Raw genomic sequence first — 12,835 nt, 5'->3', positions numbered from 1 at the left:
AGGACTCCAACTCCCTGGTTTAGAGCTGCGGGGATTACAGCTTTCCTCTTCAGGGCCAAGATAAGAGACTACGTGGGAATAATGAGGAAACCGAGAGCTTTAGGATTAATGTCAGCGAACTTTAAGTCACAGAACTTAATCTCAGCAATTACATGCACAGTTAGTGGCAGGGTTTTCCTTGTGCGTGTCATTTTGCAATTTTGGCGTGGACCGATCTGGGACAGTGAGGCCCAGGTCAGAATTAAAGGTGTGCAGAGGAAATGCAGAATTGATATGGGGAAGAGAATCTGCCCCAGCCCCTGCCTCCCAGCAGGGACCGTGGCCACCCTTAAAGCCAATGAGGCTCTGTTAATTGTTGCCCAAGGTCAATGTCGAGTAAATGAGTCAGGACCCCAGCTGGGTGGAGTGTTCTTTGCCTTTTGCTATGCTGCTTCAGAGTGCCCTCTTTCTTTTGATGTTTGCTTTATTTGCTGTAATTGCATGGATATTCTCTTGCAGTAGATCAGTTAGATTTACTCTAACTGCACAAACTACTTCCCTAATGACGGTTCAGCTGTGGCTCACGGAGGGAGCCAGAATTCGTAGGAAGTTTCATAACGCGGGAGTTACTGTATTTGTTACAAGCTTCAAAAGCTTTATGGAAAACTGAGTTAAAAGATGTTTATTTTACTGCAAACATTTTTGAAATCTATGCATTTTTTATAGTTTGCATTTTCCAAGAACTTTTTGAAGTATCCTTGTATATACATTAGGTTACATTATATATATATATTTTTTAAGATTTATTTTATTTATTTGAAAGAGTTACAGAGAGAGGTAGAGGCAGAGAGAGAGGTCTTCCATCTGCTGGTTCACTCCCCAGATGGCTGCAATGGCCGGAGCTGCACCAATCCAAAGCCAGGAGCCAGGAGCTTCTTCCAGGTCTCCCATGCGGATGCAGGGGCCCAAGGACTTGGGTCATCTTCTATTGCTATCCCAGGCTATGGCAGAAAGCTGGATCAGAGGAGGAGCAGCCAGGACTAGACCCAGCGCCCATATAGGATGCCAGCAGTTCAAGCCAGGGTTTTAACCTGCTGTGCCACAGTGCCGGCCCCTATATATAATGTTAACTTAGATCCACTTTACCTGTTATAACATTTTAGGCTTATCTCCAAATACATTATTTTATTTTTAAGATTTATGTATTTATTTTGAAAGTCAGATTTAGAGAGAGAGAGAGAGATGATCCATTCACTGGTTCACTCCCCAGGTTCCCACAACAGCTAAGGCTGAGCCAAGTTGAAGCCAGCAGCCAGGAGCTTCATCTGGGTCTCCTAGGTGGGTAGCAGGGGCCCCAGCACTTGGGCCATCTTCCACTGCTTTCCCAGGCTGTTATCGGGGAGCTGGATCAGAAGTGGAGCAGCCAGGACACAACTGGTTCCTGTATGGCAAGCTAGCATCACAGGCGGTAGCTTTACTCACTGTGCCGCGACGCCAGCTCCTCCAAATATAGTGTTTTCAATCTTAATTAGATTATAATTAATGAATGCTTAACAGTAATTAATTGCATGGATTATACAGTTCACAGTGGATTTGTTAAATCTGCATTTTCTTTAATGCCATGGAGTTTGGAATTGAAAGGCGAAGTGAACACTTGTTGAGCATCAGATATTGACAGGTAATTTTACATCTACTAATTCATTTCATCTCGGTGACTAGTCCTGTGAGATTAGAGTATTATGTTTATATTGATGGAGAATAGAGACTCAGACGTTTTGAATAACCACATCTAGTGACGCACTAAACAGAAGAGCTAGAAATTGAACCTAGGTTTCCTGTCTCAAAGCCTACTCGTATCTCTACCATACCAGTTGGATCTACTGTACTCTAAATCCAGAAAGATAAGTGCTTTCTTGAAAGATGTATTTATTTATTGTTTATTTATTTGAAAGGCAGAATGGCAGAGAAAGAGAGAAGGAGGGGCAGGGAGAGGTTCACTCCCCAAATGGATGTAACAGTTGAAGCCAGGAGCTAAGGACTCTAGCCCGGTCTTCAGTGGGCAGCACGGACCTGACCCATACTACTGGGTGCTGGCATCACAGACAGTGGCTTACTACCCTGTGCCACTGCACTGGCCCCCAGAAGTCCAGGTTTTATTCTCAACTTAATCACTAAGTACAACACTATGTAATGTGCTATTCTTCTAGAAATTCATCACGTTCAATTGTATATCAAGGTTCTGTTGAATTCTAATGTAAAGGCATGTGTTTAGCCTAGTGTTTCCCAAACTCATATAATACTGTTGTTACCGTTTGTGCTGATGGTTTTGCGTGTGTGTGTGTGTGTGTGTGAATATCACCTTTCTTCTGAAACAGTGCTCTGTAAAACACACTGTGATTCGTTTACTTATTATAAATGTAGATGCTGGCCTGGAAGATGACGTGCTGCAGAGTGACTGGAGACACCTTGACTACAAAGAGAGTCGTTTACTACGTAAGAGTCTAACTTCCATTTTCAAAAAATTAGGGGCTGGCGCTGTGGCGTAGTAGGCAGAGCCTCTGCCTGCAGTGCCGGCATCCCATATGGGCACCAGTTCAAGTCCCGGCTGCTCCTCTTCCGATCCAGCTCTCTGGTGTGGCCTGGGAAAGCAGTAGAAGATGGCCCAAGTCCTTGAGCCCCTGCACGCACGTGGGAGGCCTGGAAGAAGCTCCCATCTATCACCTTATACTCTCTCCATTTCTTTATGAGGAATACACTCAAAATCCTCTCTTCTATTTTGAGAGACACAATACACCATTGTTAACTGCATTCACCCCGCTGTGCCAAATCCTGGGGCATGCTTGCCAAACACAGCTCAGAGCGTTATTTTATTTTAGAATACTTGTCCGCAGCTTCCTTGTTCAAAAAGGAATTAACGTAGGAGGACAGAATTTTAACAGGATAAATATCACCCGGGCTATCAAGGAAAACACATCCAGGATAGCCTCTCACTTCTGATGTCTCTCTCCTCCCTGGACTGCTTCCACTCTGGCAGCTCGTCTCGACCTGCTCATTCCAGTGTGCGCCGAGAGTCAGTTACCGTTCACGTTTCTCCTGATTTCCTTGGTTTGTTATTAGGAAAGCAATCTGAGCAAATTAACATTCGTCATACGTGGGCACTTCAAAGGTTCATGGAAAATGGAATGAAAAGGTGAGTATTTTGATGCAGCTTTTGAAATCCAGGCATAGTTGGTTGCATGAAACGGATTGTCCGTGAACTTTTGGAACATCCCCCACATTCCCAGTCCCTGTGCCTCGGGAGTGTGTGTAGTTGGAATTAAACCTCCACCTGGGAAATTTCAGATAGCTGCAGGGAGACTTCAGCCAGCGTGTCAAAGACGGAGCGACCCTCTAGCCCCGAGTTTGTTCTGTGTGCCTGTGCCGTTCAGCCTCTGCCAGTGTACCCAGGGCACTACCTAGGACTCACAACCCAGTCCAAAACCCAAGCAGAGGTACAGACAAGATAGGTGCAAAAATTACAGCCATGCTTGGTAAAGCTCTCTGAAACTAGGAAATGCAGGGAAGAGTCCCTAGGAAAAATGCGTAGCTCAGATAATTCTTGATGTTGAAATTCTGAGTGCTCTTCTTATATCGGGAACTAGACAAGAATATGCACTCTCACCATTTCTACTTAGTATTGCCTTGCAAGTACTGATAACATAAGGAAATAAAGAGAGTTAAAATGTATTCAGACTGGAAAGAAAGAAGTAAAAGTATGCTTATTTAAAGATTTGATTGTATACATAGAAAATCCTAAGGAATAAAAAACACGCTACAACTAATAACTTAGTTTAGTAAAATTGCAGGATTTCTGGTGAGTATAAAAATATACTTCTGTATCCTATCATCAAAAATTTGGAGTTTTAACAGAAACAATACTATTTTCAGTTGTGCTAAAGTATGAAAAACACAGGAATATATTAACAAAATATGATAGAAAACATGTACACTTCGACTTAAGAAATATTCTTCAGACAAATAACATCTAAATAAACAGATATAAATATCATGTTCGTGGATTGGAAGACGCAATATTATAAAAGGCTTGAGTCTCCTTAAGTTAGTTTATAGATTCAAAATTATCTAGATCAAAATCAAAAATTTTAAAAAGATTTATTTAGTTGCTTGAAAGAGTTACAGAGACAGAGAGGGAGAGAGAGAACAGAGAGATCGTCCATCTGTTGGTGTACTCCGCAGATAGCTTCAGCAGTTGGGGCTGGACCAGGCCGGAGCAAGCCAGGAGCCAAGAACTCATCCCATGTGGGTGGCAGGAACCAACCACGTGGGCCATCCCCGCCGCTCTCCGCTCTCCTAGGTGCATTAGCAGGGACCTGGGCGGGAAGCAGAGCAGTGGGAACCTGAACTCACGCTCAAACAGGATCCCAGTGTTGTGGGTGGCGGCTTAACCTGCTTTACCACAATACTGGCTCCTAATCCTAGCTTTTGAACAGAAGTTGAAAACTTCTTTCTAAACTCCTTATAGTAATTTAATATATGTATTATATATGTATATAATATATGTATTATATATGTAGGTCTGTCAGAATACTTGAAAAAGAAGACTAAAACTATATAACTTACACTAATTCAAGAAAACAAAAGCTTTATTCATCAAGAGGATGTGGTGTTGGTGTAAGGATAAACAGACACCTAGACCAGTAGAATAGAGTGAAAAATACAGAAGTGGACCCATATATGTGGTCCAGTGATTTGCAAAGGATTTTCAACAATATGCTAATACTAGAATAGCTGGGTAGTCATATGTGGGAAAAAGAAGCCTTAACCCATACCTCACATCATTGATTAAAATTAACTTAAAATAGGACATAGACATAAACATAACTAACAGAAATTATAGCACTGCTTAAAGGAAGCATGGAACACTCTTGATGCCAAAAGATCGGAAACATGAAAGTAAAAATTACTAAGTTATCCTTCAAAATGTGGAGCTTTTGCTCGTGAAGTGATCCTGTCGTGATGAAAGGTGAAGCCCAGAGCAGGGGAGATATCCCTAGGACCTCTCCAACAAGGACTTCTCTAGAAAGTGAACCTTCTGCGTGTGAGTGAGGCCAGGCACTACTTGTCTTTCTGAGCCTGGCTTGTTTCACTTACTTCATCTGCACTGCGACAAGTGATAAGATTTAACGCTTCGTAAATGGCTGCGCAGTATTCCATTATGTATTCTTCACGTGTTCTTTATCCATTCAGCTGCTGGTAGACGTTTAGGTCGATTCCATACCTTGGCTACTGTGAATGGTGCTGCAGTTGACATGGGAGTGCCGCTGTCGTCAACACACTAGCTTCATTGTCTTTGGATGAATCCTTGGTATGGGACAATGAATGAACCAAATACCCTGCTTAGGATATTACATGACATATGCATGTATCAGGGCATTACACTATATCCCATGCATCTCATTTGTAATTATTAATTATAATTATTAATAATTTCTAATTATTAGATGTTGATTAGAAACATAAAAAAACAGAAGAAAAATCACATAATTTTTTATAAAGGGCAAAACATCTGAACAAATGCTTCACCAAAGAAAAGATGTCTTTCATTTGGAAATCGACACCAAGTTCTGGCACCAGTGTAGAGCCACTGGAACTTTCATACAGTGCCTCCAAGTATCAAGAAGAGTACAACCAGTTTGGAAAATAGTTTTATAAAGGGTTATATGTGCACTCGCCATACAAACCAACCATCACTTTCCTAGGTATTCACCCCAAAGAAATGGAAACATAAATATATGCTCACCAAAGACTTGTATGCAAATTTTGAACATACTTTTACTCATAATCAAAGCAATCTGAAGCGACCTAAATGTCCCTGGATTGGTGACGAATGAATGGAAAAATGGTCGTCGTTGTGGATGGAACAGGATCTGGCTCTCCGCTCAGGCAGGTGTGTAAACCCCAAAGCTCATGTTAACAGTTAATGGACTGCTATTATTGGCTGATGGATTGAAGATGGAGACTTGATATCATTACAGTGTCTAGGAGGCGGGGCCCGTGGGAGATCTTTGGGTCTCTGGGAGTGAGCTCTTGAAGGCAGTTCTAGTGGTTGGGTTGATACGAAGACCACGCTGGGCCCAGCTTCTCCCTCTGCTCCCTGGTTTGCCGTGTGCTCGTCCCTCTGCCACCTTCCAGCCTTATCAGATGCCTAAATCAGTGGGGCTACTGATCATGGACTGGACACTTCCAAGCTCTAAGCCAGCAGGAGCCTCTTCCTCCCGGAGCAGCTCCTGTGAGGTGTTTCTTTTAAAGTGATGAGAGGCTAATACAGCTGTGCACAGTGGGCTACTACTCAGCAAGAACAACCCACTGACCCTATTTTTTAAAAAAGATTTATTGATTTATTTGAAAGGCAGAGTTACACACAGACTCAGAGAGAGAGGGAGAGGGAGAGAGGGAGACAGAGAGAGGGGGAGAGGGAGAGAGACAGGGAGAGAGGGGGAGAGGGAGAGAGGGGGAGAGAGAGGGAGAGGGAGACAGGGAGAGGGGGAGAGGGAGAGGAAGACAGGGAGAGAGGGGGAGAGGGGGAGGGGAGAGAGGAGGAGAGAGTAAGAGGGAGAGAGGGAGACGGGGAGAGGGGGAGAGGGAGAGAGGGAGATGGGGAGAGGGGGAGAGGGGGAGAGAGTAAGAGGGGGAGAGGGAGAGAGAGGGAGACAGGGAGGGAAGGAGGGGGAGAGAGGGAGGGAGAGAGAGAGGTCTTCCATCCACTGGTTCACTCCCCAGATGGCTGCAGTGGCCGGCTGCCTTCCCAGGCCATAGCAGAGAGCAGGATGGGAAGTGGAGCAGCTGGGACTCTTACCTGGCGCCCATCTGCCGGCACTGCAGATGGTGGCTTTACCGTCTAAGCCACAGCGCCGGCCCCTTGACTGACCCTCTTGAAAACACATTTTGAGAGAAAGGGGCAAGAAACCAAAGGCTACATATTGTATGATTCCACGTTCCTGAAACTCTAAAAGACGAATCTACACACAGTGGTACAGAGCAGATCAGTAGCTGCCTGGCGCTGGAGATGGACTGGGGACCTGCGCAGGCTGGACGGGAAGGGCAGGACAGCTGGCGCTGATGGAAACGTTCCAGAGCTTCACTGTGGTCCTTGCAGGAACGCGTACATTAATCAAGAGTCATCTGTCTGTACACTTAGGTTGGGTGCATTTCATTATGTCTAAGTTATACACTGGTAAGATCTGTTTTAAAAATTACAGTGGGATGGCCGGCGCCGCGGCTCACTAGGCTAATCCTCCGCCTTGCGGCGCCAGCACACCGGGTTCTAGTCCTGGTCGGGGCACCGGGTTCTGTCCCGGTTGTCCCTCTTGCAGGCCAGCTCTCTGCTGTGGCCCGGGAGTGCAGTGGAGGATGGCCCAGGTGCTTGGGCCCTGCACCCCATGGGAGACCAGGAGAAGCACCTGGCTCCTGGCTTCGGATCAGCGCAGTGCGCCGGCCATAGCGGCCATTGGAGGGTGAACCAATGGCAAAGGAAGACCTTTCTGTCTTTCTCTCTCACTGTCCACTCTGCCTGTCAAAAATTAAAAAAAAAAATTACAGTGGGGAGTACAAGGGCAAGAAAAGCAGGTGTTGGAATATGAGGAGGTCTTCAGCAAATTAGCGAAAAGCATGTATTAGGAAAAAACTGCGTCTGGATTTCAAGCTTTCCTTGCATCAGAACAGACACCTTTTAATTCCATTTTTTCCGCAAGCTTTGTGAAGTAGCCTTGTGTGTCTGTGTTATTGTGAGCAGGTTCCCTCCGGAGAGGACAGGACAGTGGAAGGGAGGGAGAAAGCACTGGAGGAGGCAGATTTCTCAAGAAAGGAAGGGGGGGGGGGGGGCGTGGCTCCCAGAGCTCAGGTGGGCGGATGAGCCACAAGCAGAGGGGATTCTCTCCCCAAGTCTGCAGCGGGGGGGGCAGGGGGGCGGGAAGCTGTGTGTGGTATCAGCAAACACGCCAGCAATTTTGAATGGAGGAGGGCAGAAAGCTGAGGAAGCCCATGGTTCTTCCACCCTTCAGCCCTTATTAAGTAGTGATTTTACGACTGGCACTATGGATATGATGATATGAATATTCTACAGGAAAAAGAAGAGCTTCCCTCCTACTCACAGAATTTAGAATAGCTGAGAGGGAGTGATGTCAGCACTGAGCAGATAAGCAGATGGAGTATCGGGCACGCCGTCAGGGACCAGGAAGCGAGCAGAGTTTGCCAGCAGGGGCCCCCATGGGCGGAGGGCTCAGGGAAAGCAAGGTCTCCTGGGTGAACCTGTGAGACCCGAGAGGATGCGTGGGAGCTGTGAGGTGATGGGTGGATGCAGCAGCCTTGGTGAACACTTCGAGCTGGGAAAGCGTTTGGTATATTTTGGTGCAGAAAAAAATTACAGGTGCAATTTAAAACATGGTTCTAAAAATGAAGCTATAGAAAACTGTGGGGAAATACAGGTGAATTTCTGACTTGTCAAGAGTGCAGCCAGTATTTTACTACATAAAATTCAACAGGGTTATTTTTTGGCAGAGGGAGAGAGTTTCAAAATATATCTTAAGCCAGATCCAAATAAGCTAGGAAAAATATCTGCTACAAATAAGTTGGTTACTGACTGTGTAAAGAACATCCATCAAAGACTTAAAGTATGGGTAAATCCAGTTCCCATAACATCATCCTTCTAAAATATCTGATTCTTTGCTCGTTTAAATAAATGTGTACAATTTAAAAAATAAAAATAGACATAGACAGCAAGTTGAGAAAATATAATAAAAATCCAAGTAACAGACATCAACAAATATTTTATGAAAGGAGAAATTAAAATAGCTAATGACATGAAGAAATATTTTTATTCATAATCAGGTATTTGAAAAAAGAAATATGTTTTTTCCAGCAATTAAATTAGTAAAAATGATAAAGAAAATATTACTTGATGATGGTAAAAGTGATGTAAGATGGGCAGTATCCTATACAGACAGTGGGAATGTAAATTTGGTTATAAGCTTTTAATAAGACAGTTGGAGAGTATGCATCTGGAACTTCAAATGTATTTCCACTGATACATTAATATTAGTTTTAAAAATCAATTTTGAGCTACCATCATAAATGGCATCAAGGTTCTTCATTTTTTTTAAACATAAAACCTTAAAGATCAATGATTCAAAAATAAAGGAATAGTGTCCCAATGTTGAAATGTCACATGTAAATTAAAATGAATTTTACAGTTGTGGTCTGTGCCACTGGCACCAGGTTGCCCGAGGACAGAGGCCGTTCCTGCCACACCAGCCCCGGAGCCATCACAGCAGGGACTGGCACTCTTCCCCCTACTCTACCAAAGGGAGACATAGGTTTCTGAGAAGACCAGGGCGAGATCCGTGTGTGTGCCGCAGCGACCACCGAACAGATGAATGTGAAGTGAGCAGACCTGCCTGGGCTCAGAGCACGGCGAATCCGCTCGTCTGTTGTGAACTGATGCCCCTACAAATCTATTCACGCTTGTTTAAAGGTGGATCTCGATGTCGAATAAGGTACACAGCGAGACCCCACGAGGGATTCCCAGACTAGGTTTTGGCCAGGCTTTGGGACTTACTGGAGGCCTTATAAGTAGTCACAGTATCTTGTGCAACATTGCTTCTAACCAGGGAACCCACGTTAGATAACGGGGCGCAGCAGATGAGAATCACTGGTCTTATTGTCAGGTGCCCAACACGCAGACACAGCAGCCTACGGAACAGTAGAATGACCTATTAAAATCACTTATGTTTTCAACTAGCTTCTTTTTTTTTTTTTCAAGATTTATTTATTTGTTTGTTTGAAAGTCAGGGTTACACAGAGAGAGAAGGAGAGGCAAAGAGAGAGAGGTCGTCCAACCACTGGTTCACTCTCCCAGTTGGCTTCAATGGCTGGAACTGCACCAATCCGGAGCCAGGAGCCAGGAGCTTCCTCTGGGTCTTCCCATGAGGGTGCAGGGGTCCAAGGACTTGGGCCATCTTCTACTGCTTTCCCAGGCCATAACAGAGAGCGGGATTGAAAGTGGAGCAGCCAGGTCTTGAACCAGCGCCCATATGGGATGCCAGCACTGCAGATGGTGGCTTTACCTGTTATGCCACAGCATCGGCCCCTCCAACTAGTTTCAATATGGAGTGCTGCCTGCAAGATTAAGAATATCCTTTGAACCAGCACAGTATGTTGCTATTCTTTCTTGGTCCAGAATACGTTGAGTTGAGGAACTAAACAGTAAAATGTTGCATCTCACAAATGTTCAGTGACCTCCTCCCAAAATGTTTGGTACATGTCCCCATTGTCTAGACAACTTAATACCCAATAGAAACCTTCCGGCCCTATAGAATAATAGCCCTATTGACTTGGAAGCTTAGACTACCAGGTGGTTATTGCGTTTCACAAGGTCACTAACAGACATGAGATAGGGTTGGGCGTTTAGCCAGTGTGTCCCACACATGTATCAGGTCATGTCTGACGGCCCCCGCTTGTCTCCTTTGCAGCTGTTCCTGAGGTGAAGAGCCCTCCGTGTGCTCTAACCGGCTTCGGAGGGGCACAGCCAGACGGCAGCGTCTCAGGCTTGTACCCCCAGCCTCTGCCTCCTATCACTGGGCTCCCTTGCTGACCCTGCTTCAAGGCCCAGGTGTGTGCTTCCTGAAGCATGGGGGTGTAAACACTCTTGGGGCAAACCTTCAATCAGATGGAGGAAAGAACTGGTGGGGAAATCCTTTTCCTTACCTCCCCTTGATGGGATATTCCGTCACTCAGTTCAGATGGAGTTTAGGAGAACGGTCCCTTGATGGGATATTCCGTCACTCAGTTCAGATGGAGTTTAGGAGGACGGTCCCTTGATGGGATATTCCGTCACTCAGTTCAGATGGAGTTTAGGAGGACGGTCCCTTGATGGGATATTCCGTCACTCAGTTCAGATGGAGTTTAGGAGGACGGTCCCTTGATGGGATATTCCGTCACTCAGTTCAGATGGAGTTTAGGAGGACGGTCTCTTGATGGGATATTCCGTCACTCAGTTCAGATGGAGATTAGGAGGACGGTACCTTGATAGGATGATTTCATCACTCAGTTCAGATGGAGTTTTGGAGGACGGTCTCCTGATGGGATATTCCGTCACTCAGTTCAGATGGAGTTTTGGAGGACGGTCCCTTGATGGGATGATTTCATCACTCAGTTTAGGTGGAGTTGTGGAGGACGGTCCCTTGATGGGATGATTCCGTCACTCAGTTTAGGTGGAGTTTTGGAGGACGGTCCCATTGGATGCAGAAACTGATCAGCTCAGCAGCACATCTCTCGCCTTTGCTGTCTCACCCCCCTTTTCCTCTGTCAGCCCAGGAACCCTCTGCCCCAAACTCTGCTTCCTGGGTAGCCCAGGCTAAGACAGCCAGCAGCGTGCAAGAAGCATAAGTGAACACGCACACTTATACACATACATATGTGAACACAGACATACATTGTCTCGTGCAAATTCTATCGAAGATGCAAAAGAAACTTTATTGAAAAAACTTACAGTGGCAGCAACAGAAGAAGAAAGGGGGAGATAGTGTGCAACATGATCCCACAAACTCTCATGGTTGCATACTCGGGTGTGTGCGGCTTGGGCACAGCTGGACAGAGCTTGGAAAGTACTGCAGAAGTAGCATCTTGTCCAGGGGAGATGGGAGAAGAAAAGGGACAAGTGGAGCTCCGTGAGGTCGCGGGGCCGTCTTCACCAGGGAAGTGGCTGTGGTCTGCAGCTCAGGGAGAGGAATCTTCACGGCACACTGGGGATCCTGCCTTCTTCACCCAGCTGGCTCAGTCTGCTGACTCAGCTGGTAGCCAAGCCCGCATAAAGTGGGGGAGGGAAGAGAGCCACCAAGGGCATTAAGCAAAAGATCCGTCTCTCCTTGTCACGCATTGCTTGTCACCGTGCTCAAGGGGAAATAGGGCTGTGGCATTACAGTGATGGCAGGGAGGAAACCCAGGGGGTCTCATGGTACCGCTTTATAACACCTTGCACAGTGGCAAATGTCAATGAACGACCACCACTGCGGCTTCATCCAGGCCGGACCTAGAACTAGTCCCCCAGGAATGCACGTTGGCTCTCCTCCGAACACCAGCCCTAGCCAGCTGAGGACTGTCCGGTGCTGAGGAGGCTTGAGATGGGATGGTGGAGGTGCAAGTCGCGATCCAGCTCCAGGCCAGCAATTGTGAAACCAAGGCCTGCCACCTCCGCTCGCGTGCCGTATGTCGCGTCACATATTTTTATGCACGCTAATTTCACTTCATTACTGTTCTTTCTGTTTGATTGCTCTTATGTTTTTGCCTTCAGTGTTTGCGGTTTCTGTCTGGTGTATCTGCCTTTGTATCTTTTTTTTTTTTGGCAGGCAGAGTTAGACAGTGAGAGAGAGAAACAGAGAGAAAGATCTTCCTTTTTCTGTTGGTTCACCCCCCAATGGCTGCTGCAGCCAGCGCATCGCACTGATCCGAAACCAGCAGCCAGGTGCTTCTCCTTGTCTCCCATGCGGGTGCAGGGCCCAAGCACTTGGGCCATCCTCCACTGCACTCCCTGGCCACAGCAGAGAGCTGGACTGGAAGAGGGGCAACCGGGACAGAATCCGGCGCCCCGACCGGGACTAGAACCCGGTGTGCCGGCGCCGCAGGCGGAGGATTAGCCTAGTGAGCCGCGGCACCGGCCTGCCTTTGTATCTTGAGCACTGCGCCTTCCCACTTTTTCCCTCCCCTCTTTCCTTCGGAAGCTCCGTCAGGCGTCCCTGGGTGCCCTCATTCTCTGTCCAGCCTCTTCATTCCCCTTGATATTTTGCCTTCCTCTTTACTCTTC

This window comes from Oryctolagus cuniculus, chromosome 3, assembly GCF_051225735.1.
Source record: "Oryctolagus cuniculus isolate XC-2025 breed Fujian yellow rabbit chromosome 3, ASM5122573v1, whole genome shotgun sequence".
Taxonomy (NCBI): domain Eukaryota; kingdom Metazoa; phylum Chordata; class Mammalia; order Lagomorpha; family Leporidae; genus Oryctolagus; species Oryctolagus cuniculus.
Note: the sequence above shows the minus strand (reverse complement) of the source record.